The sequence below is a fragment of the Lissotriton vulgaris genome, chromosome 1_1 (assembly GCF_964263255.1).
Source record: "Lissotriton vulgaris chromosome 1_1, aLisVul1.2, whole genome shotgun sequence".
Classification (NCBI taxonomy): Eukaryota; Metazoa; Chordata; class Amphibia; order Caudata; family Salamandridae; genus Lissotriton; species Lissotriton vulgaris.
The window spans coordinates 129761698-129788960 of record NC_141685.1 but is presented as its reverse complement, the minus strand read 5'-3'; the positions used below and the strand labels follow the sequence as shown (position 1 = coordinate 129788960).

Here is a 27263-nt window from a genome sequence, read left to right as displayed (position 1 = left end):
TGCCACTTCCTATTCCTCCTCTGCCGTGGCATACAATATCCTTAGACTTCATTGTTGAACTGCCTGAAACCAAGAAGGGATTTACAACAATTCTAACTGTAGTAGACCAATTCTCTCGAATGGCTCACTTTGTTCCCCTAAAAGGACTTCCCTCTGCTATGGAACTTGCCCATCTAATTATGACACATATCATTCGTTTACATGGCATTCCATCTGTAGTAATTTCGGATAGAGGGTCTCAATTTGTATCCCGAGTTTGGCGCAATTTAAGTTCTTTACTTCACATGGAGGTCAAACTATCTTCCAGTTACCACCCTCAGACTGATGGTTTAACAGAGCGAACCAACCAGACCATTGAACAATTCCTTCGTTGCATGCTGCCTGGGGTATCAGAAGAGTGGTCTGATCTGTTAAGTTCTTTAGAATTCGCCTATAACAATTTAGAACATTCCTCAATCAAGATGTCTCCATTCTTTTGTAACTACGGTTTTCACCCCAAAAGTATTCCTATAGACAAGGTTGAGTCAGTACCAGCAGTTTCTGAATATGTTTCTAAACTGTTTGAAATCCAAGAAGAATCTAGATATAATTTAGCTAAAGCAAAGAAACTCAAAAAGGTGCAACCGATAAACATAGAACCAAACAACCTGAATACAAGATCGGAGATAAGGTATGGTTGAGTACTAAGAATTTAAAACTAAAGGGAAATAGGAAATTTAACCCTAGATTTATTAGTCCTTTTCCAATAAAGAAGGTACTCAACCCTGTTTGTGTGAAATTAGATCTTCCCCGAAAATATTTGATACATCCAGTATTCCATGGTTCTTTGGTCAAACCTTTCCTTTCCAAGACCCGCCTGATCCAGTCTCCTCCCTCAGTTGAAATTGAGGGTCATCCAGAATTCGAGGTTAAATCAATCCTAGATTCTAAAAGAGTCAGAGGAAACCTTTTCTACCTTATAGATTGGAAAGGATTTGGCCCAGAGGAAAGATCGTGGGAACCTTTGGAGCACCTGAAAAATGCTCCGAAGTTAATTAGAGCTTTTCATCTTCGGCACCCTGACAAACCAAAACCTATAGATAGCTACAGTTCTTGGGGGGATCTTGAGGAGGGAGTACTGTCATGAGGTAGAAACCCCTGCAGGAAAACCCACCCCTTTCCCGTGCACCCAGCACGCAGCAGATTGTCAGTGTGATTGTGTACTGTAAAATCGTGACTTTCCATTCGCATTGTAACTAAGGATTATGTCTTTCATTTACGATTTTCCTTTTGTTTCAGTTGTTATGTTTTATTGCTCGCTTTTTCTTACATCTCAGTATTAATGAAAAGATCCTAGTTCAAGATAGTAGAAGTGAGCCTTTGCCTATGTACAGCTCGGAGTGCAGGATTCCAGCCTCTGTGCAGGTAAGGGCCTTGTGTTCGAAATCCCAGCGTTGCACGCACGCACGTTGTCTGTGCGCGAAAGGGTGCAGCTGGGTGCGGTTCCCTATTTAAACCGCACCCAACCTTCCAGAAGACGCTTTGCCTTCCGCCCAGCTCCGAGGAAGGATCGCGCTTGAAGTCCCGCCTGAGCTCTTCAAAGAAGACGATTAGAAAAGCGGCAAACTACTTTCACAGAGGCATTTTCATTCACAGCAAAGAAAGCTACGTACAACCTTTGATTCTTTCATCAAGGCGCCCTTCGCAAGAAAGGTCAAGAGTGTTTTCAGGACAAAAGACTTTCTCTGAGAAAAAGACGAAAGATTATTTGGAACTTTTATTTGCAATATAGTGATTAAGAGCAAAACAGTGTTACAAGAAATAGTGTGATATTTAGGTTTCGTGCTGTATGCTAAATCTTGATGTGTTATAGATTGCTTGGAAGAATCATTGTTTTAGTGTTCTGTTTATTTAGAGAATAGCGCAAAACCTCATTTTTGGTTATTATTTTGAAAAGTCAGTGATGTAAAAGAAAGTTAACTTTGGGAATGTTTAGCAATTTGCATCAGTTCCTTTCAGCCTACAAAGAACCCCTAATTGGAAGAAGACTCACAAGAACATATTCTGTAAGTGAATGTCTAGGAGTTTGGCGTTCTTGAATAAGGAATTAGCGGAGTATTATCTAATACAGGAAGCTTATTTCCACAATTCCCTAAAGGTTGTATTTTCCAAGGAAAGGACAGCCCAAGACAAGACTACCAGAGGTACCTGACGCCTTATCCATCACGACAAGACAAGACAAAGAAATATTGGACGAAGACCACAAAACACTGATCGCAGGTAGGCGTTTGACAAACAAGACACTTGCACTAACATCCGTGGGAGGGGTTAAGCTGGGAAGACTAATGTTTTAGACCTAGGGGTAGTTAAGAACAGATCTTAGGAAGACTCTTAAGTAATTTCTGGGAACTTGTTGATTCGCAGGTCGACAGCAAGAACAAAACAACAACCCAACGTCCACGTCCAGTACCGGCCCTCTTCCCTAACTTCTAGTTTTAGTCTTGCTGTGAATAGTATTTCAGTAAGGTTTCAGTTAGTAGTCAGGGAAGTTGGTCCCTTGCGTCTCTGCAAAATCTTCTACATCTTCCACGAGGCTTCAACTTCAAGACAAGGTAAGGGACGACGTAGCCAGTCTTGACAATTCCCCCCTCCCCTGGTTCTCCCAACTCAGTTTCTCCCTAACACCATAAACCGGGGCAGTCTCACCTGGCCTCCTGGCCCACATCACAACCTCCTGTTCCCACATTACTATTGACTCAAACTCACTGAGATATCTCAGGAGATTCATCAACTTACGGCTGAGGTTTAAAGCCTAATATCCCTCACCTCTGAGCTCGCCAATTGTTGATGTCCCACCAGGCCGATGGGTAAGAATAGACACTCCCTTTAGCAATCCAATAACAATCACGTTAGATGGATGTCACCCTGCACATCCAATGGGATCTCAGCAATCGCGACGTCTCCTCATTTGACCTGGAAGACAATTCCCTACTCCCACGCTTCCACCCGACCCATCAGGATGAAAGATTCTCAATCGGACAATAATATTTACTCCCTCCTCTTTCAGTCAAATCCTCATTGAGATCCTAGGACCAATCCCAGAGCAGTTAACAATTGAAATGAAATGAAATGAAAATTAGGCTTATAAAGCGCTGCAGTTGCCCTGAGGCGTCCAGGGCAACTGCAGCGTTTCATCCATCTTCAAGCAAATTCCCATCACTCAGGCTGCCTCCGCTGTCGCCATACCCCACCTGAAATGTACGCTACTGAATTGCGGATCGGCATCTAAACAGGCAGTCCTGACTGAATCTTGGCTAAATTACTCCTTCACACCAACGCTCGACATTCTAGTACCGCCCAGCTAAGACATCATCAGATTAGATAGACGAAAAGACCTGGTGGAGGTAACCCCTGAACTCACTGCAATAATCTCTCTATGAAGCAAGCACAAAATGGTACTCTAATCTTTTGTGATTATCTAGTCATCGATATCCTGAGTACAGATAGACCTCGATACAAACTGCATGCGTTTTCCCACCCTCCAGGACAAAACCTCCCATACATTGAACAACTTATGGAAATCATCACAACCAACTCCGGTGTATACTGCACCCAAATATTCCTTAGTGACTTCAACCTCTACTGGAATGACCCGATGACCAATCAGTGATTAGCCTAAAAACCTTCCTAGCTGATCTAAACTTGATCCAAATATGCAAAAGTCCTACCCACGAACTGGAAGCGACATTGGATCTAATTATCTCTAAATCTAATTCCATTCAACTTGAATCTATCATTCCATGTGATTAGACAGACCATCACTGCATCACTTTGCTCATCACTGAATCACTGTCCTCAAAAAAGATTCATATAAAAAAACAGACACTGGAAAAGGAACTCTCGAAACATAAACCTGAATGAACTAACATCTATAAGCAATTACATCCTTCCCCCTCCCGAGGACATGTCAGATGTCCAGGACCTTACTGATCATTATACTAATTCAATGACAAACATTCTAGACTCTATGGCACCCCTCCAACCAAAAAGAGTATCCACCAAAGACTGCGAGCCTTGGTACAATGGTAGACTAAACGCTGAAAGACGCAATCTAAGATTCTACTCCTCGCTTGAACACCTCCAGCAAGTGAGATCTCTAAGAATCATTTACAACAAACACATACATAGCTCAAAAGCAAACATCTTTAGAAAATAGCTAAACAATGCCAGGAATAGGCCTAAAAAACTGTTTGAACTTGTTAAATTGCAATCTAACAGGCAGCCCCAACCTGCTTTCTGGGTTTAATCTGCAGCCTAACTGCGAAGAACTTGCCGCCTTCTTCCTGGGAAAGACGAAAAAAACTGAAAGTGACTGAAAGACTACATTGGATCTCCTCCCGACACCTTCACACGTCAGCGCCCACCCACCCATGTGGCCTGAGCATCCTGCACCCCCCCCAAAAAATATTGCACGTGATGTTCATTCAAATCCTTTGATGAAATAACCATACTACAAATTCTGTCAACTTAGCCCAGGGGCATCAAGGCGCTGCGGATCGGGATCATGATTAGGGGTGTCCATAGATAGAGGGCTCACAGATTCGTATTGGTAAAGCGCCAGGTCTTCAAGGCCTTACGGAATGAGGAATGAGTTTCCAGAATCGAAATTGAAAGAGGAAGGGACTTCAACAAATTGGCCGCAGCCAGCAAAAAAGACCTCACCCCCATCTAGATTTTCTGAATCTACGCACAGTCACCAAATTCTTGCTGGAAGATCTTAACTGCTTACCAGGGACATATCTCTGAAACTGTTTTTAATGCCTTCTGACCCCATATTATAAAAGGTGCACCAAACACAGGGCTTTAAACTCAATTCTCTGACCTAAACGAAGCCAAGGAAGGCTCTTGATGGTAGCTGCAACCGAGTAGAATTTAGGAAGGCCCATTACCAGCCTGGCAGCAGCATTCTGCACAAGTTGGAGTCGGTGTAGGAGACCCTTATTGATCCCTACATAAAGGGCATTGCAGTAATGCAATCTGGACAACACAAGGGCCACCACTGCCTGTTTCCGTGTGGAGGGGGAGAGAAATTGACATATCTTTCTGAGAGTTCTTATCATTCAAAAGCAGGTGGAGACTTCTATTTATTTGGGGGCCCAAGGAGAGGGAGGTATCAACCATAATGCCTAGATTTTTGGCACTGAAGCCAGGGCGAGGGCAAGATCCAAGCGTATCTGGCCTCCAGGCCCTGGACCAAATCTCCTGATTCTCTCCGAAAAGCAAAATCTGAGTTTTATCCCCATTGAGTCTAAGATAGTTCTCTACCATCCATGCAGCTACCGCCTCCATGCAGCTTTTAAAAGTTGCTGCTGACACCTACTAAATGTACATAATATTGTACGGCAACGGACCTAAAAGGCTGAAATGCAAAAATGTACAGATCGTAAACTTTTGATAACGATGATTCCAAAGAACATTCTCTTATTTTGTTTTTTAATGACTAAAAATGGTCAAGCTTTTGTTTCCTGTGGCTCACGAGCATCTCTGTGCTGTTTCCCTTTGCCAGACCGGAGCACTGCCTGCAAACACTACCGTCACTGCCCTTGACCCCATCGCTGCAGTCCTCCCGCCGCCGCTATTCCCATCAGTGGCCGCCGAGTGGAGGACTGCACTACCCAGGGGGCCGAGCGGCAGGAGCCGCCAAACGTCATCAGCAGGCACCCGCGGCGCTATTAATACAGCACATTATCGGCGGAGCTGCTGTCAAGCTTTTGTTTCCTGTGGCTCACGAGCATCTCTGTGCTGTTTCCCTTTGCCAGACCGGAGCACTGCCTGCAAACACTACCGTCACTGCCCTTGACCCCATCCTACCATCGTTGCAGTCCTCCCGCCGCCGCTATTCCCATCAGTGGCCGCCGAGTGGAGGACTGCACTACCCAGGGGGCCGAGCGGCAGGAGCCGCCAAACGTCATCAGCAGGCACCCGTGGCGCAATTAATACAGCGCATTATCGGCGGAGCTGCTGTCAAGCTTTTGTTTCCTGTGGCTCATGAGCATCTCTGTGCTGTTTCCCTTTGCCAGACCGGAGCACTGCCTGCAAACACTACCGTCACTGCCCTTGACCCCATCCTACCATCGTTGCAGTCCTCCCGCCGCCGCTATTCCCATCAGTGGCCACCGAGTGGAGGACTGCACTACCCAGGGGGCCGAGCGGCAGGAGCCCCCAAACGTCATCAGCAGGCACCCGCGGCGCTATTAATACAGCGCATTCTCAGCTCCGCGGGATGCGAGCGGGACGCCAGGCGAAGCCCGGGCCAAGGGCGGACCCGTCCTATCCCGTCACAGACGGGGCTGGGGCCGCCCTCTAACAACTTGCACAAAGGTAATCCTCTTATTCCTTTCTAAAGTCACCATACATCATTACTATTTAAACAAAGGAAATACACATCTTCGGCGTTGGCCAGTCTCTATTTTTGAAAATTGCCCGACCACTAACCCCTCCCATTATTTAACATAAAATGTCACCGAGGGGCTCCAGAAGCAAAACGCTCAAAAATATGGCCAAATCCGCCGGCCCAATAGACCAATTTATTACTAAAGTTAACCAAACCATTGATCAAACTGTAATGCTGTTAGATTGACGAGTATCTTACGAACCAGAACAAGCAAGACGCTCGTCATTGGGACTATTGGCATTAGCACAAATAGCAATTGTTCAACCAGAAAAATTACCCGCCCTGGATACATGTGCGGACATTCACGCCATTCCTAACTCTGTTGATCTGTCAATGTCATCATCACAGCTGGACTCACAATTGACCCAGGGCCTCGAACAAACACCCAATATCTTTGCGAGTCCACCTTTACAGGAGAATGACCCTACGCAGAGTGAATTAAGGGGGCTAAGGGAGGGAGCAATCCCAAAACATAAGGAAACAAATCAAGACACTGAAGACTCCATAACTCCCGATAAACCACATCATAAGTCACACCCCGAGAAACGTCGAGAGACTAATAAAACTAATGAGCAAAGTCAGGTCAATGATAAATCTAACGAAACAACAGCAGCAACTAGTAGCATTAACCCTCATGTTGTTGTGCTGGACGACAGCACAAATGTAGGCAATCCTAACAACGCCCATAAGGGAAACTCAGTCTCGAACTCAGACAAAAGAAACAAAAAAATTGACCCAAACCATTGTCTGATAAAAGAAATAGCTGATATAATCAAACACCAGCTACAACCCATTCAAAAAAGCCTGGAAGTTATCGAGAACAAGTAGCAGTATTAGTCGCTATTTCAAAAAACCCTGCAAACCCAAGAAATCAAGGGTTGTCAAATTTGGGAGGATCAAAACCTATAATTAGTATTCCAAAGCCTACAAACAGCAATACTAAGCCAGGACAATTATCTAATAATATCACGACCGTAACAAATAGCCCCACCATTAGGAGAGGAGAATCTGTGAACAATTCAATCAACCCACCAGTTACTTCAAAAACTAAAACCCCCAAAAATCTCTTAAGAAAGTTCCAGACCCACAAAATCCTCCCCCAACAAATGCTCCCCCTAGACCACCCTTAACAAATAGTCCTCGCCACGAACAACCGCAGAGGCACAACACTCAGGCAGAACGGATAAAGAAGAGATGGATCAAACCAGTAAACCTCCCACCTGAGGCAGCCCCATTTGTAGCCATATTAACAGGGGTCCCCGAACTAAGCAACGACACAGACGAACCAACTTGGTCTTTATTAAACAAAACACGTCATTGGCTAAATATTAATAGACCAAATCAGCACAATCACGTTACCAGAATCACCACAGTAAGAAGAGCTTCATGGATAGGATACCAACCAAAATCTATCCCGGGTAACTGCGTAATAGTTAATTTTGAAAATCCCCGGGCAGTGGAATACATCTGTTCCTGGGATACAGCAGGCAAGAGCGGAGGCATCAAACGACTATCCTTTTTCTATCCCCGACAACGCCACTATTCTGAAGGCCCTAACTGGTCCTCAAATTGGTCTTGGAACCAGCCAGAGCACGGACAAAGAGGCTGGAACCAGGGAGAATGGGGATATGGATTTAACCAAAGGGGCAGGACCCAGGGAGATTGGGGGCATGAAAACATAGATCGGGGCGACTGGAACATCAATGGTAGGAGGGCACAACAACAAGGGTGGAATACCAACCTTCAACAGCTATAGCTGTTTAGAGATGGTCGACTGACCACCATCACAAAGGAAGCACACTATGATCAGTCCCTCAAACAACAGAGATCCACTCAAAAAAACACTCAAATATCCCATAAATATCAGTTTTAATAAAGACCCCCCCCCAAAACAGTCAAACGGCTAAATGGACCAAAGATGATGATGAAACATCAAACCATGGCAGACCCAGTACAAGAGCCGCTCTCTCCCCTCGAGGTCTCCATTGGTTTCCTCTCACCCCCACAAAGTGGCATAGAGATAGGGGAAAGTGTTCCAAAGCTGGCTTCCGTCTCACAGCCAAGTCACTTGGAAGAAATCAGTGCTCAGAGTATGACATCCATCGCAGCAAGCTCCAATTCTGAAATAAGGTTATTATTTTGGAACGTGGCGAGTTTAGCCACTAAACACTCTGAAAAAAGCTTCCTTTGCCTGGCAGACTCAAGCAATGTAATTTGCCTCCAGGAGACTTGGCTTAACGACCCAATCCAACTTTTGGGTTACAAAACATACTTCTCACAAGCTATAAGATCCAACGCAGGTAGGAGTAAAGGAGGCCTAACAATATATATCTCGAACCTCTGGTCTTGTCGCAAAATAACCCCTGTAATTCTAGACCAGAATTTCCAGATTATTAATATACGTGGAACCAGACAAGAGGTCTATACCATTATTAATTTCTACAATAACATGTAAATGTAAATGTAAATGTATAGGCATTTATACAGCGCACTACTTACCCGGAGGGTCCCAAGGCGCTTCGACCGCTGCGAAACCCTTCCTGGCTTCCCTGAGAGATGGTCCCTTAATGGGTATCTCCAGGGTGAGACCAGGCATCCCCGGCGGTTAGTGAAGATGAGGCAAGCTAATGCCCAGAGTTGCCGAGTGTGATCGCTGATCAGAGTGGGCACCGAGGCGAGAATTATCGAGTCAGCTGACCCTGGTCCAGAAACCTGCCGCGCCGGGAATCGAACCCTGGTCCCGGGCCGTCCTCTGCTCTCGGGTCTGCCGCCTCTAACCAGTGAGCCACACTACTTCACTATGACTCCATTAGAATTAACCAAGGCCTTACATGAAATTTCTCACCTAACACACGATCTCAAAATGAAACATGCAAAGGATTTCCACACAGTAATCTGGGGAGGAGATTTTAATCTCCATTTATGCAATAAAAGCGACACTCCCAACTGCGGGATTACAGATGAAGATGGGAACTGTCTAACTCACTTTACCCATACCCCAGAGGGTAATAATGTACAGACCACAATGACTGGATTAGACATAGTGTTCGCCAACAAGATAAAAACACCTGAAACTGAATTTGCTCCAACCTTCCATGGCAGAGGCTTCAAAACTTTAATAGACTATATTTTAGTATCCACTAATAAAGCAGCAAACATTAAGACTTTTAAAGTACATAACAACGCACTCAGCGATCACTCCCCTATCAGTATGACATTTCAGGAACCCAAATCACAGAATAGGGGAGATAGGGTACACCCAAGCTTGCTATATCAGAATTCATTAACACTGGACAGGCTAAACGGCTTCACATTAAAATGGGGCAAGATAGATCAGGAAGCCGCAATTACGAGAATAGTAAAAACATGTAGAAATGAGATAGGTAGGTGTCTAGATCCCTCTACAACCCCAATCGAGATCCTGACTAATTACACTCACATTGTGGATAATATAAGGAAAGAATTAACCAAGTCCCATACACAAAATAGGACCACCAGAAAGGGATGGTTCAGTATGGAATTTACAAAAGCCTATTCCAACTTAAAGAAGGCGCTCGCCAAAAAAGGAAGAGATAGAGACGAGGTGATAAAATTAAGGAAAGCCTATGCCCTTGCAATCCGAAAAAGAAAAAAGGAGCTACAAGCAAATCTATGGGCTGAATTACAGAAAAGCAGCATTCTAAAAGACAGCACTGCTTTCTGGCAGATAGTGAAATCTCCTTTCCTAACAGAAAAAATTGAGGTGCCCTCACTAGATGTGGCGATAAGTGCAGGGGACTGGGTGCAAAATTTTGTCTGGGGTTTTTAGTGCGGACAAACTCCCAGATTCAGAACATCCGGATTTGCTCAGGTCGGTGAAGTATCCACTAGCCCTCCATTTCACACTAGATGAAACGAAGAAGGCCATAAAAACTGCGAAACCAGGAAAAGCACCAGGCCCGGATTAAGTTCCCATGGACCTTTATAAATACATCCCAGACCTCTAGTCCCCATTACTCACCAACGTACTAAAAGCGGCAAAGGAGATCGGTCTGCCTGATTCCTGGTCGACCTCGATACTGGTCCCCATTTTCAAGAAGGGAAATAGGGACAGCCCCTCTTGTTATCGTCCCATCTCCCTCCTGGATTCGATTGGAAAAATGGCAGGGCGCATTCTCCTAGATCGTCTCCAGGAGTGGTCGCTTGATTATGGGGCAATTTCGGATCTACAATATGGGTTTAGGACGGGACTGAGCACGGTGGACCAGGTTCTAAATCTGACCTTATTGGCCGGAAAGTACGTTGACGCAAAAAGTTCCTCCTTACACATGGTATATGTGGACCTCACAGCAGCGTTCGACTGCGTTGAACACTTAAGATTATGGACAATAATGCTCCAAATGGGTATTGATCCACCAATAGTTGATTTCCTTCGCGAATTATACACCGGAGCAACGGGAAGGGTGAGATTTGGGACTGGTGGGCAGCTAACCGATAGTTTTTTAATTGAGAAGGGGGTCAGACAAGGGTGTGTGATGGCCCCTTTCTTATTTACGCTGTACACCAACGGGTTAGAGGCCACAATGTTAGAGGGTGCAAAAGATCTTCCAGTAGCCGGTTGTCGGCAGATACCAGCCCTATCATAATCCGACGACACGGTAATTCTAGCCCGAACCCCAGTTCAGCTCCAACGGGTTTTGAATAACTATTGCACATTCATGGACAGCCTGAGTCTCAGAGTCAACATAAAAAAGACATATGTGATGCACGCCGGCATAAAGAGGAAAAAACCCAAGAACATCTACGTGGATAATTCACCTCTCGAAAGAACTAATACATACCCTTATTTAGGAATCATTATCGATGAGGCATTTAATTGGAAGGAAGCTATTAACTCTCGTAAACTGGCCTTTATAAGAACCATTGGCGCGCTAAAGGCTTTTGCTGTTCAGCTTGGTAAAAGACCCCCGACCGAGATGATAAAAATATACAATGCCAAATGTCTCAGCACTGCAACCTTTGGAGTAGGGGTCTGGGGAGGGGCAAACGTTGATCAGCTTTAAAAAGTTGAAAATTCCTTCCTAAGGTTCCTGCTGGCAGTCCCAAACAGTACCACAACATATGGCTGCCACCTTGAACTTGGTTTGGACTATGTCTCTGATATTATCAAAATCCAACCGATTATGTTGTGGCGAAGAATCTGGGCAACGGAGCTATGCCATCTCACAAGAACAATAGTCCTAGATTGCATGAAACCTGGGAACATGAGAAAGATTAGATGGCTGGTCTACGTGAAAACATTTCTCACGGACATTGGACATGCAGGATTTTTTGATGATCCCCTCTCAGTAACACACCTCTCTAAAAAAGAACTAAAAACACTTTGTTTGTCTCACCTGTCTCAAATACGTCTGATGAGTGAAATAGGAAAACCATCTGTCCAGCAATGCTTATTAATACAATTTGTCCCCACTATCCAACCATATTTACAGTATAACCTAAGTCATTACGGAACATTTTTGTTGACCCGTTTTAGGTTTAATATATTTCACCGCATGATTTCATTTCCTAACCAAAATGACTGGTCTCCTAATCTCCCCGTTTGCCCTTGTGATTCAATGTCTGTGCAATCCACCATTCATGTTCTCTTTTTTTTGTAAATTTTATGTGTCATTACGTAGGCGGTGGATAGTACCACTTCTAAAGGCTCTAAAGATCCATCAATGCCGTCCGGCCTATTTGGCTTTACAGTTTTTGGAAAATGAACTGATGGCAAAATCGATTGTACACTATCTCAAACTTTGTGTCAGGCACCGAATGAACCTCTGAAGAGTCGACTGAATTGTCTTTGTGTAAAAAGAAGAACTGGTAAAAAATAGTTTTAAAAAAATTTCTGAAACTAGAATTTAATGCGAATTTTAAATACTTTTTAACACGTTTTTATGAACTTTTATGGTCTTTCAAAAAATGATGGAAAACCGAATAAAGATGATTTGATTTGATTTGACTAAAAATGGAGTATTCACAATGTTCTCCTTTTCTAGTACATGCATTTTATTAATTAATTTTATTTATTACGAGAAGGTGTCTTTATAAAGTGCTCCCAACTCCCCACAATTAAGTCTTGACAGAGCATACCCTGAGGGGATGGCCCCCACAAGGTCAAGTGACTCTCAGTGATGGTAATCATGATTTGAGTGTCATCAGCATAGGATAACACTTCTAGGCCAAAAGATCCTACAACCCTGGCAAGCGGGGCTACATAAAGGTTAAAAGGGTGGGACTCAATGAGGATCCCTGGGGAACTCCGCAGAAAAGCTGTTTAGGAGCAGAAAGGAATTGACCCATCGTAACTCTTTGAGCCTGTTCCGTAAGGAAATATGTAAGAAAATTAAGGGCGGAGCACTCAATCCCTGTTTCCCGGAGCCTCCCAGCCAATCTAAGGGGAGAGATGGTATCGAAGGCTGCCGTTAGGTCCAGAAGGGTCAGTAAGGCGGTGTGACCTGTGTCGACCTGTTGTCGAAAGTTGTTCAAAACAACGGTTAACGCCGTCTCGGTACGGTGCTCGCTTCTGAACCCATGTTGCGAGCCATCGAGCAACTGATGATCCTCAGATAGGTGCTGAGATGGAAGTTCAGGTTTTTCTCCAAGATTTTAGCTGGGACGGGCAACAGGAAATTGAACTGTAGTTCTTTAGTTCCGCCGGATCCAGAGAGGGATTCTTTAAGAGAGGTTTAACCACAGCCGTTTTCCAGGCAGTGGGATACTGGCCAGAAGTAATAACGGCATTAAGAACTACGGTCAAAGGAGGAACAATAGCCTCCATTCCTAGTTTTAGGATCTTCAGGGGACAGGGCTCCCTGGGGGAGTCAGATCTAACTCCACTTAACATCCGCTCCGTGTCTTCTTGAAGTATAGGGGGAAAGACGCTCAAGCGGCAATCCTTTGGAGGAGCTACCAGAGAGTCCGAATGACGATCGGCCTTTGACCCTACGACATTGGATATCTCCAGGGAGGAATATATGTCCTTGATTTTGTCATAAAAAAGCATGCCTTTTTATCACATAGCTCCTGCAAGACCTCGGTGTTGGCAGAGGCCGAGGGGGCTAGGAGGGAATTAATCACAGTGAAGAGTTCCCTGTGGGATTTGATGGATTCTGTCATCTTGGAACAGTAGGTAACCTTTTCCTCATTAATAGCTAGCTTATATTCCTTCTATCGGAGTTTATGCAGGTTCCTCTCGGCTAGGATACGCTCACTGCGCCATATTCTTTCCTGCTGTCGGCATACCTGTCTAAGGTTTCTCAACCTTTCGGTGAATCAGGGTGCCAAAGGGTGTTTTCTGGCCGCATAATGCTCCTTAAGAGGGGCAAGAGAGTCCAGAGCCGCCAAGAGCCAGCTGGAAAAATCATCATAGATAGAGTTAACATCCAGGTGGGGGAGACAGCAAATAATTGCTAAGCTTAATTCGAAGATCCTCCTTATTTTTGCGGCTACGGTTTCTCTTCATCTCCACACTGTTCTTAATGTTGGGATCAGGATGAGATTCTGCAATTTGCATAAACAATGGAATGGCGTAATGATGAGACCAAGAAAGTGGGATGGGATCATTCACCTCTATCCTCGGATCGTTAGAGAAGATCCCGTCCAGAATGTGTCCCGCCGTATGAGAGGGGCACCTAGCCAGCTGAGAAAGGCCAAAGGAGTCCATAGCTTCCAGGAAAACCTGTGTTTCAGAGCACAGTTTTCTCCAAATGGAAGATAAAATCACCCAAAAGAGTAACAATGGATCTAGCCAAATAAGGCTCAATCCGATTGCTGAAGTCCTGATTAAACATTCCTCTGGGTCCGGGAGGCCGGTAGCTGACCACTCCCACAAAACTATCAGTGGGTAGGATCTTCAAGGAGAAATATAGGGCCTGATAGGGATCTGAGGGAGTGGTGAAGGCCTCAGTGAAGCACAAGAAGGTGTCTTTATAAAGTGCTCCCAACCCCCCCCCCCCAATCAAGTCTGGACAGAGCATACCCTGAGGGGATGACCTCCACCAGGTCAAGTCTGGACAGTGCATACCCTGAGTGGATGGCCCCCACCAGGTCAAGTCTGGACAGCGCATACCCTGAGTGGATGGCCTCCGCCAGGTCAAGTCTGGACAGAGCATACCCTGAGGGGATGGCCTCCATCAGGTCAAGTCTTGACAGAGCATGCCCTGAGGGGATGGCCTCCATCTGGTCAAGTCTGGACAGCGCATACCCTGAGGGGATGGCCTCCACCAGGTCAAGTCTGGACAGCGCATACCCTGAGTGGCTGGCCTCCACCATGTCAAGTCTGGACAGAGCATACCCTGAGGGGATGGCCTCCATCAGGTCAAGTCTGGACAGAGCATACCCTGAGGGGATGGCCTCCACCAGGTCAAGTCTGGACAGCACATACCCTGAGGGGATGGCCTCCATCTGGTCAAGTCTGGACAGAGCATACCCTGAGGGGATGGCCTCCACCAGGTCAAGTCTGGACAGCACATACCCTGAGGGGATGGCCTCCATCTGGTCAAGTCTGGACAGCGCATACCCTGAGTGGATGGCCTCCATCAGGCAAGTCTGGACAGCGCATACCCTGAGGGGATGGCCTCCGCCAGGTCTAGTCTGGACAGAGCATACCCTGAGGGGATGGCCTCCACCAGGTCAAGTCTGGACAGCGCATACCCTGAGTGGATGGCCTCCACCAGGTCAAGTCTGGACAGAGCATACCCTGAGTGGATGGCCTCCACCATGTCAAGTCTGGACAGAGCATACCCTGAGGGGATGGCCTCCATCAGGTCAAGTCTGGACAGAGCATACCCTGAGGGGATGGCCTCCGCCAGGTCAAGTCTGGACAGCGCATACCCTGAGTGGATGGCCTCCACCATGTCAAGTCTGGACAGAGCGTACCCTGAGGGGATGGCCTCCGCCAGGTCAAGTCTGGACAGCGCATACCCTGAGTGGATGGCCTCCACCATGTCAAGTCTGGACAGAGCATACCTGGAGGGGATGACCTCCGCCAGGTCAAGTCTGGACAGAGCATACCCTGAGGGGATGGCCTCCATCAGGTCAAGTCTGGACAGAGCATACCCTGAGGGGATGGCCTCCGCCAGGTCAAGTCTGGACAGAGCATACCCTGAGGGGATGGCCTCCGCCAGGTCAAGTCTGGACAGAGCATACCCGGAGGGGATGGCCTCCATCAGGTCAAGTCTGGACAGAGCATACCCTGAGGGGATGGCCTCCATCAGGTCAAGTCTGGACAGAGCATACCCTGATGGGTTTACCTCCGCCAGGTCAACGCTGGACAGAGCATACCCTGAGGGGATGACCTCCGCCAGGTCAAGTCTGGACAGAGCATACCCTGAGTGGATGGCCTCCACCATGTCAAGTCTGGACAGAGCATACCCTGAGGGGATGGCCTCCACCATGTGAAGTCTGGATAGAGCATACCCTGAGGGGATGGCCTCCACCATGTCAAGTCTGGACAGAGCATACCCTGAGTGGATGGCCTCCGCCAGGTCAAGTCTGGACAGCGCATACCCTGAGGGGATGGCCTCCATCAGGCAAGTCTGGACAGCGCATACCCTGAGGGGATGGCCTCCATCAGGCAAGTCTGGACAGCGCATACCCTGAGTGGATGGCCTCCATCAGGCAAGTCTGGACAGCGCATACCCTGAGGGGATGGCCTCCGCCAGGTCTAGTCTGGACAGAGCATACCCTGAGGGGATGGCCTCCACCAGGTCAAGTCTGGACAGCGCATACCCTGAGTGGATGGCCTCCACCAGGTCAAGTCTGGACAGAGCATACCCTGAGTGGATGGCCTCCACCATGTCAAGTCTGGACAGAGCATACCCTGAGGGGATGGCCTCCATCAGGTCAAGTCTGGACAGAGCATACCCTGAGGGGATGGCCTCCGCCAGGTCAAGTCTGGACAGCGCATACCCTGAGTGGATGGCCTCCACCATGTCAAGTCTGGACAGAGCGTACCCTGAGGGGATGGCCTCCGCCAGGTCAAGTCTGGACAGCGCATACCCTGAGTGGATGGCCTCCACCATGTCAAGTCTGGACAGAGCATACCTGGAGGGGATGACCTCCGCCAGGTCAAGTCTGGACAGAGCATACCCTGAGGGGATGGCCTCCATCAGGTCAAGTCTGGACAGAGCATACCCTGAGGGGATGGCCTCGGCCAGGTCAAGTCTGGACAGAGCATACCCTGAGGGGATGGCCTCCACCAGGTCAAGCCTGGACAGCGCATACCCTGAGAGGATGGCCTCCACCAGGTCAAGTCTGGAGAGAGCATACCCTGAGGGGATGGCCTCCACCATGTCAAGTCTGGACAGAGCATACCCTGAGTGGATGGCCTCCGCCAGGTCAAGTCTGGACAGAGCATACCCTGAGGGGATGACCTCCGCCAGGTCAAGTCTGGACAGAGCATACCCTGAGTGGATGGCCTCCGCCAGGTCAAGTCTGGACAGAGCATACCCTGAGGGGATGGCCTCCACCATGTCAAGTCTGGACAGAGCATACCCTGAGTGGATGGCCTCCACCAGGTCAAGTCTGGACAGCGCAAACCCTGAGTGGATGGCCTCCGCCAGGTCAAGTCTGGGCAGCGCATACCCTGAGGGGATGGCCTTCACCAGGTCAAGTCTGGACAGCGCATACCCTGAGGGGATGGCCTCCACCATGTCAAGTCTGGACAGAGCATACCCTGAGGGGATGGCCTCCACCAGGTCACGTCTGGACAGTGCATACCCTGAGGGGATGGCCTCCACCAGGTCAAGTCAGGACAGCGCATACCCTGAGTGGATGGCCTCCACCATGTCAAGCCTGGATAGAGCATACCCTGAGGGGATGGCCTCCACCAGGTCATGTCTGGACAGTGCATACCCTGAGGGGATGGCCTCCATCAGGTCAAGTCTGGACAGAGCATCCCCTGAGGGGATGGCCTCCATCAGGACAAGTCTGGACAGAGCATACCCTGAGGGGATGGCCTCTGCCAGGTCAAGTCTGGACAGAGCATACCCTGAGGGGATGGTCTCCCCCAGGTCAAGTCTGGACAGAGCATACCCTGAGGGGATGGCCTCCACCAGGTCAAGTCTGGACAGAGCATACCCTGAGGGGATGGCCTCCACCAGGTCAAGTCTGGACAGTGCATACCCTGAGGGGATGGCCTCCACCAGGTCAAGTCTGGACAGAGCATACCCTGAGGGGATGGCCTCCATCAGGTCAAGTCTGGACAGAGCATACCCGGAGGGGATGGCCTCCACCAGGTCAAGTCTGGACAGAGCATACCCGGAGGGGATGGCCTCCACCAGGTCAAGTCTGGACAGAGCATACCCTGAGGGGGTGGCCTCCATCAGGTCAAGTCTGGACAGCGCATACCCTGAGTGGATGGCCTCCACCAGGTCAAGTCTGGACAGAGCATACCCTGAGGGGATGGCCTCCATCAGGTCAAGTCTGGACAGAGCATACCCTGAGGGGATGGCCTCCATCAGGTCAAGTCTGGACAGCGCATACCCTGAGGGGATGGCCTCCGCCAGGTCAAGTCTGGACAGAGCAAACCCTGAGTGGATGGCCTCCATCAGGTCAAGTCTGGACAGCGCATACCCTGAGAGGATGGCCTCCACCAGGTCAAGTCTGGAGAGCGCATACCCTGAGGGGATGGCCTCCGCCAGGTCAAGTCTGGACAGGGCATACCCCGAGGGGATAGCCTCCACCATGTCAAGTCTGGACAGAGCATACCCTGAGAGGATGACCTCCGCCAGGTCAAGTCTGGACAGAGCATACCCTGAGGTGATGGCCTCCACCAGGTCAAGTCTGGACAGAGCATACCCTGAGGGGATGGCCTCCACCAGGTAAAGTCTGGACAGAGCATACCCTGCGTGGATGGCCTCCACCAGGTCAAGTCTGGACAGAGCATACCCTGAGGGGATGGCCTCCACCAGGTCAAGTCTGGACAGAGCATACCCTGAGGGGATGGCCTCCATCAGGTCAAGTCTGGACAGAGCATACCCTGAGGGGATGGCCTCCACCAGGTCAAGTCTGGACAGAGCATACCCTGAGGGGATGGCCTCCACCAGGTCAAGTCTGGACAGCGCATACCCTGAGTGGATGGCCTCCACCATGTCAAGTCTGGACAGAGCATACCGTGAGGGGATGGCCTCCATCAGGTCAAGTCTGGACAGAGCATACCCTGAGGGGATGGCCTCCGCCAGGTCAAGTCTGGACAGCGCATACCCTGAGTGGATGGCCTCTGCCAGGTCAAGTCTGGACAGAGCATACCCTGAGGGATGACCTCCGCCAGGTCAAGTCTGGACAGAGCATACCCTGAGGGGATGGCCTCCATCAGGTCAAGTCTGAACAGAGCATACCCGGAGGGGATGGCCTCCACCAGGTCAAGTCTGGACAGCGCATACCCTGAGTGGATGGCCTCCGCCAGGTCAATTCTGGAGAGAGCATACCCTGAGGGGATGACCTCCGCCAGGTCAAGTCTGGACAGAGCATACCCTGAGGGGATAGCCTCTGCCAGGTCAAGTCTGGACAGCGCATACCCTGAGTGAATGGCCTCCGCCAGGTCAAGTCTGGACAGAGCATACCCTGAGGGGATGGCCTCCACCAGGTCAAGTCTGGAGAGAGCATACCCTGAGGGGATGGCCTCCGCCAGGTCAAGTCTGGACAGCGCATACCCTGAGTGAATGGCCTCCACCAGGTCAAGTCTGGACAGAGCATACCCTGAGGGGATGGCCTCCACCAGGTCAAGTCTGGACAGCGCATACCCTGAGTGGATGGCCTCCGCCAGGTCAATTCTGGAGAGAGCATACCCTGAGGGGATGACCTCCGCCAGGTCAAGTCTGGACAGAGCATACCCTGAGGGGATAGCCTCTGCCAGGTCAAGTCTGGACAGCGCATACCCTGAGTGAATGGCCTCCGCCAGGTCAAGTCTGGACAGAGCATACCCTGAGGGGATGGCCTCCACCAGGTCAAGTCTGGAGAGAGCATACCCTGAGGGGATGGCCTCCACCAGGTCAAGCTCGGACAGAGCATACCCTGAGGGGATGGCCTCCATCTGGTCAGGTCTGGACAGAACATACCCTAAGGGGATGGCCTCCACCAGGTCAAGTCTGGACAGAGCATACCCTGAGGGGATGGCCTCCACCATGTCAGGCTCTGAGCAATCTCTGGGCCAGATTTAAGCAAAAAATACCCAATCAGGCCTACGGGAGGAGACACAATCATTAAATTCTGCCCTATGTTTAATCAGAGATCTGGCGTTCAGGAGATACCCCGAAAAGAACTGTTTCATGGGTAAGGGTAGGGACACGTATTCCTCTGGGTTTTCTTAGCTCCCGCAAATGCAATGACTGTCTTAGAGTTAACACACTCATATAGGCCAATGCTCACAGTTCATCGACCTGCAGTGCACATCCTTCTGTCATTGAAGCTCCAGAGCTGTCCTCTCGGGTAAACAAGGGGTTTACCAGGGTCTACAATAAAAAGGACAGCGTCCCAGGCACAAGGCTTAAACTTGGCACAGACAGGCATAGACAGACGTGCCTTTGGCGCGCCTGCTGCGTGCGTTCGCTGCGCGTCTGGCCCGGCATTCAGATTAAATAGCTGGGCCAGTCAGGAACAACTAGAGCGCTGGCCATCGATCTCAGTCAGGAAGTGGAGAAGAGAAGCAAGAGTGAAACACTTACTTTCCTCCACACAATTGGCGAGCCGTGGAGGACCAGGGAAGGAGCGAAGACCCCCACAAGCCCCCCACACCCCTGAAATGAAGAAAAAAAGCAGAAGAGTGCCTAAAATAGTTTTTAAAATATTGCCCCATTAGAACGCACACAATGATTCAATAACATTTTAAAATCACAGTCACTTTCTAAACGCAGTAGCAGCGCAACAGCGTGGCAACTCTAATCAGGGTGAACCATCATCATGTGGTGTAGAGGAGACAAATGTGATAATAGTTAAGGAACTGCTAGGCAAAACTGACCTAAAAAGGAACTGGGCCTTCACTACACCCCCCCAACATGTTCCAGGAGGAATGTGGCTCCATCAGGTGATTATCAGAAGTTTGATAACAACAATAATAGTGCACAGAGTGAGTCAAAAGGGAAGAGACAAAAAAAATAGAGATGAAGAAAGGGAATAGAGAAAGAGGAAACAGGGGAAACGGAAACATAGAGTTATAGGAATCCTTACCTGTCAATTATTTTCTTTGTTTCCCAAGGGTGGCAGCCACGCTGCACTGCCTGTCATCCCAGAATACCTTGAAAGGAAGTAAAGAAACAATTTTGCATCAGGCGACAATCACACTTCATCACATTTTACAAATAACCGTCCTGGATTTACAAAACAACCGAGCCCAGGGAGAACCAGAGTCGGACTTCAGCCTCCTTTAACAGCTAATGCTGTGAATGTTCAACAATTAACCGCTGTGGTCCCGCATGCGGCTGTTAACTGTTCAAGTTTCACAGCAACAGCTTTGAAACAAAGGTTTCAGAGCACCGGAGGTGTTTCAACCCCCTCGGTCTCTATGACATCGTTGTTTTATTAATTAACACATTCGGTCCTCATGGGGCAAACAGTGTAATGACCTTATAGTCAGCCATAGCAGGCAATACTGCTGATTAAAGGACCGCTCCCTTGGTAAAGGCACTTGCCTTTGGAGCTACAAAAAGCTTCAAAGTTATATTAAAGATTTCAATTAATTACTGAAGACATAAACATGGTATTTCAGTCAGAGAAATAATTATCATAATATTTGCAGGAGGATCACATAAAGGTAACCTCTAAAGTATATCAAAAGCCAGACTCAGAAATAACTCTCGATGTAAAGTCAATAGACAGACCACCACAACAAATGTGTGCTAAGAAATAAGAAAACATTTTTTTATATTATCAAACAGCAAACTGGCATAGAACCTGCTTAGTTAAAAAACCAAGGAAAAGTTCTTACGTTTTTAGACAGAGAGAACACATTATTGACATGGTTCACGATGAGGTAAAAATGACAGCAATCAATGAATGTTCATGAAAACATGGCACAACAAAATGTAATTTAATAAACCACACCCACAAAATGAATAATTAATTGTGACTCTTCCCCAAAAAGCCACAAGTCATTTTCCAATGTTATTCCCTAACATAACAACTGTATCTTAATCAAAGTTTAAGTTTGTGGCTATTCATTTATGACCCAATTTGTACGGGAACATTTGCTGGCAGCTTATTAGTTGTTTATAAGAAATGCCTACAACTTGGACTCCTTTCCCAAGAGGGGTGGGTTGGGCGCTCCAGTCAGTCTGACTGTGGCACGGGAGGCACATTTATTGATTAAAAGAGATGCCGGATTCCCATTTACTTCTTCTACAAAAGGGTCACTCTGGGTGACCTCTAGGACTGCACCAAGCATGCAATCCTTCTCCCGTCTCAGGCACCGTCATTATGTCTGAATCAGTCCAGTAGAAACTCCTAGTGTAGATGCAAGTTGTGGAAAATCCTTATTAATCACTAATGGATTTTGTTGAAATTCTGATTTTGTTGAGAATTTGGTGTTCTATTCTGCACTGGGCTGTGGGACCATCGGGACTGAAGGCATGTTCTAATATATCTGCCTTTGACTCTGCATGCTCGGCACAGAGGCCAGTTGGGCTGGGACCATTGGCTGTGACATCCCATTCTGTACCATCTGATTCATGTTCCAGGTTCCCAGGTTCCTGCAAACATCGCACAGATCATCTCTTATTCTGCACATTATTAGTATTTGAGGTATTTAAATTGCCACTGTCAGTAAAACCTATACCCTGAGCAGGGCCGGACTGGCCATAACGGGCTTCAAGAGTTTCCCCGGGAGGCTGGAAGAGTGGGGACCGATTGCTCAGTGCCGGGAAACATATTGGCCACTGGGGGCTGGTTTTGCTGTGGTGCTGCTATATCACCCCCAGCAACAAAAGAGGCAGGGGGCTGGTCCGTTATAATTGTCAGGCCTGGTTTGGGTTCCCAGTTCGGCCCTGACGCAGAGGAACAACATTTCCTCCTTGCACATACTGAACATCATTACTCTGCACACCAACGCCGTGCATATCCAAATTCACACCAGCAACAAACCCGGAATCAAAACGAGAATACAATCCGTGAGAACCACTTTCGTCACCCGTTTGGAAAAAATTTGTCTGAGCGCTCATTATTTTTATTTTGATCTTCTTCTGCTTAGTAATAAAATTGTCACTAGAGTACTTTGGTTACAACAAAATCTCATCCAGAATGTTGGTCGGCAGCGCCTCACATTTTGCTGGATATGTACACTAACCTCTGGATGCAACGCTAAATGAGGCGTCCTCTTTCACCCGGTCTTCGACTTTGCAATATTGTCTGTAAATCTGCATTAACCTCTTGTAATATATAATAAAATATTTTGAGGCGCTTCACTCTGTGGCTCTTCAATTGGTCAGTTTACAAACAACTTACACTCATTCCACAAATCTCTTGGGACAACAATTAATAAACTTAAACTCAGCTCTCGACCACCCCGCCTGGACGAACAGGCCTCATCTCCACTGCATCCCTCCTGGACAGGCCCCACCTTCTATGAACCACCCAAACACAGGACAGGCCTCTGCACCCCTGGACAGGCCTCTCCCCCTCTGCACCCCTGGACACCTCACATCCTCTGCACCCCTGGACAGGCCTCACATCCTCTACACCCCTGGACAGGCCTCACCTCCTCTCACCCCTGGACAGGCATCACTTCCTCTACACCCCTGGACATGCCTCACCTCCTCTGCCCACCTGGACCGGCCTCATCTCCTTTGCACCCATGAATAGGCCTCACCTCCTCTGCACTCCTGGACAGGCCTAACCTCATCTGCACCCCTGGACAGGCCTCAACCCCTCTGTACCTCTGGACACAGGCCTCACCTCCTCTGCACCCCTGGACAGGCTTCACCTCCACTGCTCCCCTGGGCAGGCCTCTCCTTCTCTGCCCCCCTGGACAGGCCTCACCTCCTCTGCACCCTGGACAGGCCTCTCCCCCTCTTCCCCCTGGACAGGCCTCACCTCCTCTGCACCCCTGGACAGGCCTCACCTCCACTGCTCCCCTGGGCAGGCCTCTCCTTCTCTGCCCCCCTGGACAGGCCTCACCTCCTCTGCACCCTGGACAGGCCTCTCCTCCTCTTCCCCCTGGACCGGCCTCTCCTCCTCTGCACCTCTGAACAGGCCTCTCCTTCTCTGCCCCCCTGGACAGGCCTCACCTCCTCTGCACCCCTGGACAGGCCTCACCTCCTCTGCACCCCTGGACAGGCCTCACCTCCACTGCTCCCCTGGGCAGGCCTCTCCTCCTCTCCTCCTCTGCCCCATGACAGGCCTCACCTCCTCTGCACCCTGGACAGGCCTCTCCTCCTCTGCACCCCTCTAGACAGGCCTCGCCTCCTCTGCACCCCTGGATAGGCCTCTCCTCTTCTGCACCCCTGGACAGGCCTCACCTCCTCTGCACCCCCTTGACAGGCCTCACCTCCTCTGCACCCCTGGACAGGCCTCTCCTCCTCTGATCCCCTGGACAGGCCTTGCCTCCTCTGCACCCCTGGACAGGCCTCTCCTTCTCTGCCCCCCTGGACAGGCCTCTCCTTCTCTGCCCCCCTGAACAGGCCTCTCCTTCTCTGCCCCCCTGGACAGGCCTCACCTCCTCTGCACCCTGGACAGGCCTCTCCTTCTCTGCCCCCCTGGACAGGCCTCACCTCCTCTGCACCCTGGACAGGCCTCTCCTCCTCTTCCCCCTGGACCGGCCTCTCCTCCTCTGCACCTCTGAACAGGCCTCTCCTTCTCTGCCCCCCTGGACAGGCCTCACCTCCTCTGCACCCCTGGACAGGCCTCTCCTCCTCTGCACCCCTGGACAGGCCTCTCCTTCTCTGCCCCCCTGGACAGGCCTCACCTCCTCTGCACCCTGGACAGGCCTCTCCTCCTCTTCCCCCTGGACCGGCCTCTCCTCCTCTGCACCTCTGGGCAGGCCTCACCTCCTCTGCTCCCCTGGACAGGCCTCACCTCCTCTGCACCCCTGGGCAGGCCTCACCTCCTCTGCTCCCCTGGACAGGCCTCTCCTCCTCTGCACCCCTAGACAGGCCTCTCCTCCTCTGCACCCCTGGACAGGCCTCTCCTCCTCTGCACCCCTGGACAGGCCTCACCTCCTCTGCACTCCTCTGGACAGGCCTCACCTCCTCTGCACCCCTGGATAGGCCTCTCCTCTTCTGCACCCCTGGACAGGCCTCACCTCCTCTGCACCCCCTTGACAGGCCTCACCTCCTCTGCACCCCTGGACAGGCCTCTCCTCCTCTGATCCCCTGGACAGGCCTTGCCTCCTCTGCACCCCTGGACAGGCCTCTCCTTCTCTGCCCCCCTGGACAGGCCTCACCTCCTCTGCACCCTGGACAGGCCTCTCCTTCTCTGCCCCCCTGGACAGGCCTCACCTCCTCTGCATCCTGGACAGGCCTCTCCTCCTCTTCCCCCTGGACCGGCCTCTCCTCCTCTGCACCTCTGAACAGGCCTCTCCTTCTCTGCCCCCCTGGACAGGCCTCACCTCCTCTGCACCCCTGGACAGGCCTCTCCTTCTCTGCCCCCCTGGACAGGCCTCACCTCCTCTGCACCCTGGACAGGCCTCTCCTCCTCTGCACCTCTGAACAGGCCTCTCCTTCTCTGCCCCCCTGGACAGGCCTCACCTCCTCTGCACCCCTGGACAGGCCTCTCCTCCTCTGCACCTCTGAACAGGCCTCTCCTTCTCTGCCCCCCTGGACAGGCCTCACCTCCTCTGCACCCTGGACAGGCCTCTCCTCCTCTTCCCCCTGGACAGGCCTCACCTCCTCTGCACCCCTGGACAGGCCTCTCCTCCTCTGCACCTCTGGGCAGGCCTCACGTCCTCTGCTCCCCTGGACAGGCCTCTCCTCCTCTGCACCCCTGGACAGGCCTCACCTCCTCTGCACTCCTCTGGACAGGCCTCTCCTCCTCTGCACTCCTCTGGACAGGCCTCTGGACAGGCCTCTCCTCCTCTGCACCCCTGGACAGGCCTCAACTCCTCTGCACCCCTGTACAGGCCTCACCTCCTCTGCCCACCTCTGGACAGGGCTCTCCTCCTCTGCACTCCTCTGGACAGGCCTCACCTCCTCTGCACTCCTCTGGACAGGCCTCTCCTCCTCTGCACCCCTGGACAGGCCTCTCCTCCTCTGCACCCCTGGACAGGCCTCACCTCCTTCGCTCCCCACTCAGCCTCAGCAGCAGGAAGAGATGAGCTCTTCTGATGTCACCATGAATGCGGGGGGGGGGGGGGGGGGGGGGGGAAATCTGATCCAGTGATTAATAAATTGCAGCCAAGTGAGTTGGCAGCTCTCCTACCTGAGCAGAAACCTGTCCAGGCTCTCTTCTCCTCCTGGGGTCGAAGATATGGGGTCTGAGGGGAGTCTGTGAGGGTCTGAAGATGGAGGTAACTGCCCACCAGACAGGGCTCCTTCCTCCTCTGCAGCAGGCTGGACACACCAGGAGAGGCCGGAAGTGATGTCCGCACCGCTGCTGGTGCTGTCTCTGCCGCCGCTGACTGGGAAGAGGAAACCCTTCTCCCTTTCATGCAATGTACAGCTCAGTGGTTTCATCAGCAGGCGAGGAGCGCCCTCTGGTGGCCGCTGACGGAACCGCCGCCTCCAGGCATCAGGAGTGAATACATTTCACCCAAACAAGCATTTATACCTGTAAAGACCTGGGATTTCAGATGTCCCAGACGTGAATGTTTTTAAGGGTGAGACAGTTCAAGTACAGGGCCACACACTTTGCTGCTGTAAAAAAGTATTTACAGCTTCACTTCAGATGAGCATCTTCCAAACACTGTAAAACCTTCCTAGCTGATCTAAACTTGATCCAAATATGCAAAAGTCCTACCCAGAACCTGGAAGCGACATTGGATCTAATTACCTCTAAAGCTAATTCCATTCAACTAGAATCTATCATTCCATGTGATTGGACAGACCACGACTGTATCACTTTGCTCATCACTGATTCGCTGTCCTCAAAAAAGGTTCACATAAAACAAGCATTGGAAATGCAATAGGTCTCGCAGCATTAGAGTTAGTGCTTTTAGAATTGTTTATGGGTTTTTTTTGTAAATCTTTAGCATTTTTGTTTCCTGTAGCCAATGCTAAAGAATTACAAATAAAAAAAGCCATAAACAAATCTAAAAGCTCTAACTCAAATGCTCCGAGACCTATTGCACTGTGTGAGGGTGAGGGGTTGAGGGTGAGTGAGGGTGAGGGTGAGTGAGGGTGAGTGAGAGTGAGGGTGAGTGAGGGTGAAGGTGGGTGAGGGTGAGTGAGGGTGAGTGAGTGAGGGTGAGTGAGGGGTTGAGGGTGAGTGAGAGTGAGGGTGAGTGAGGGTGAGTGAGAGTGAGGGTGAGTGAGAGTGAGGGTGAGTGAGGGTGAGGGTGAGTGAGGGTGAGTGTGAGTGAGGGTGAGTGTGAGTTAGGGTGAGGGGTTGAGGGTGGGTGAGGGGTTGAGGGTGAGTGAGGGTGGGTGAGGGTGAGGGGTTGAGGGTGAGTGAGAGTGAGGGTGAGTGAGGGTGGGTGAGGGTGAGTGAGGGTGAGGGGTTGAGGGTGAGTGAGGGTGAGGGCGAGTGAGGTGTTGAGGGTGAGTGAGGGTGAGGGGTTGAGGGTGAGGGTAGGTGAGGGGTTGAGGGTGAGTGAGGGTGAGTGAGGGTGATGCTGAGGGGTTGAGGGTGAGTGAGGGTGAGTGAGAGTGAGGGGTTGAGGGTGAAGGGTTGAGGGTAAGTGAGGGTGAGGGTGAGTGAGGGTGAGTGAGGGTGAGGGGTT

General features: G+C 50.0%; 1 protein-coding gene across 1 annotated transcript in view; it reads right to left on the bottom strand.

Annotated features, from left to right (window-relative positions):
* Nucleotides 1-20696, bottom strand: part of LOC147737761 (uncharacterized) — a 39518-nt gene extending 18822 nt beyond the window's left edge. The window contains exon 1 of the mRNA XM_086935267.1: nucleotides 20627-20696. The gene's annotated coding sequence lies outside the window, so the exon portion shown is untranslated. The remainder of the gene's footprint in view (nucleotides 1-20626) is intronic.
* Nucleotides 20697-27263: the final 6567 nt, after the last annotated feature.